At 33.4% G+C, this 2,037-nt stretch overlaps 1 long non-coding RNA gene across 1 annotated transcript in view; it reads left to right on the top strand.

Annotated features, from left to right (window-relative positions):
- Positions 1-161, top strand: part of LOC112952955 — a 4,953-nt gene extending 4,792 nt beyond the window's left edge. Inside the window, exon 4 of the long non-coding RNA XR_003250491.1 lies at positions 30-161. This is a non-coding gene — a long non-coding RNA (uncharacterized LOC112952955). The remainder of the gene's footprint in view (positions 1-29) is intronic.
- The last annotated feature ends 1,876 nt before the right edge of the window (positions 162-2,037 follow it).

The raw sequence follows: 2,037 nt of genomic DNA, 5'->3' as shown, positions 1-2,037 counted from the left end.
TTTTTTTTTTTTTTTTTTTTTTTTTTAAGGATTTCTGCTCTGCAACAGTTTCTACAGCTTCGAACACTTTAAATTTAGGAACTTATGTCTATTCTTGGAGATGAGCAAAGATGTCCATCAAAAATTGTGACATGAACATTTTAAATTAGCTAAAATATAGAAGATAATTCTTCACATTGTACCAACCTGGAAGGTTCTACATCTTAAAGAGAAAAAATGTTGCTTTGGTTTAATTTCTGAAACACCATTTCTCAATGTTGGAAACAAGAACTTTCTTTTTAAATATCATAATTGAGGACTAACGACACCACTTTCCGTTTGCATTCAGTAAAGCTCGCTTACAACAGGGAAAGACTTTAAAAAGCACAAATGGTAATTAAATACCCAACCAGTTGGGCTTCTTGAAAATATTCTTTTTTTGCTGTGTTTTAGTACATATAATAAAAGTAATAGTATTCGTATACCAATATGTTTTCCAGCTCATTTCTTTTTCTTTCTTTCCTGCTGAAAACACCTGCCAGTGTAAATTAATTAAGATATAACTGGAAAATGCTGTGATAATTAAAGAAGAAAAAAATCAGCTATCTCAGTTTTATTTTTTGGAGTTGTTTTTGTTCAAATAATTAATGAATCCAATAATAATTATATAAACATTTTAATTAGCAAGGGATAATTTGGAATTCAGGATTTATCTGACACTCAACCAACAATATGTCTTCCTCACAAAACTTTAGAAACCTTTTACAGATCTAACCAGTTACTTGCTGTAAATAGTTTAACTTGTTAAGATTTACAGAGAGAATTTAAGTATAATGAGAAAAGAGATTATACTTTAGTACTTTGGGGAAATCAACTGCAAAGGGGACATTTTTGGTTGACATTCTGATAAAATCTAGTTTAGTCTTCTGTCACAAAACTCACATCCAGTAGTGCAAGCAAAAGGGCAGATGAACAATTCTGAACTACTATCCCCAAATTCCTGGAGATGACCTTTCACAGTTTTCTTATGAGAGAATATCAGCAGAGGCAAAGACTCTATGAGTCTTTGAGTATGAGATGACTCTTTCCTATGATAGAACGTTAAAAGACAGGACTATGAGCAGCTAATCTGACCTACTGCAGAACAAATGCTATGATTTTCAAGCAGGAATCTCGCACAGGGGGATTAAGGTACCAGGGTTCCATATATTTCCCCAAAGGATGCATACTATGTCTTGTAGATTTGGAAACATAATATGAATAATATTGATTTGGAAACATAATATGAAATTTAATAGTTAGCTATATCACTGACTTAGAAATGAATTAAACTAATTGGAAGGTTTCAAACAGATTGACATGACATGGGCCAATTCTTTTTTTTTTGGCTGTGTCAAACAGCAGAGTAAACCAATTCCCACTTCCCTAAGCACAGAGTTATTTGGAATGTATGCATATTCTATGCATACGGGCAGAGGGAGACACCAATCTCAATTTCATCACTAGATGGAACAAAAAATTGAAGAGATTTTGAAAAGTGCTTTGTGAAAACAGACACCTGGACAGAGCAATAACCTCTTGGCAACTATCCCTGTACACTCTGCGATCATCTCTGTACAATCTATGCTCAAATTGTCATCATTTGACCAATTTTCTGTCATGACAGGGGAGGGAATGAATGCCTTCAAGGCTTAGTTTGTTGTCATCCTAATTAGTTATTTTTCAAACTCAGTTTATATACAAGTATATAAGTATACAAGTATACAAGTATATAAGAACTTACTGGGCTATTCCCAGAGAATTCCATCAGAAATTATACAAATATTTAAAATACTAGGACTGTCGGTTCCATATTGATAATGTGCAAAAATGGAACTCTTGCATTAGGGGAAGCAATGAACCCTCAGTATTAAAATGACTGTTCTTAAGCACCGAGGCCTGAAAACTTTTTCCTAAGTGAATGTGTCATACACTCGGGCGTGCTTACCACAAGGGGCATATTTTAAGAAACATTCTGTTATGAGATTATGCAAAGTTTAATTCTTGGCTATAGGAAGA

Source organism: Nothoprocta perdicaria, unplaced genomic scaffold, assembly GCF_003342845.1.
Source record: "Nothoprocta perdicaria isolate Ctin4 unplaced genomic scaffold, notPer1 scaffold_417, whole genome shotgun sequence".
In the NCBI taxonomy this organism is placed as follows: domain Eukaryota; kingdom Metazoa; phylum Chordata; class Aves; order Tinamiformes; family Tinamidae; genus Nothoprocta; species Nothoprocta perdicaria.
The sequence above is the reverse complement of the archived record's forward strand: the minus strand, read 5'-3'. Positions and strand labels throughout refer to the sequence as shown.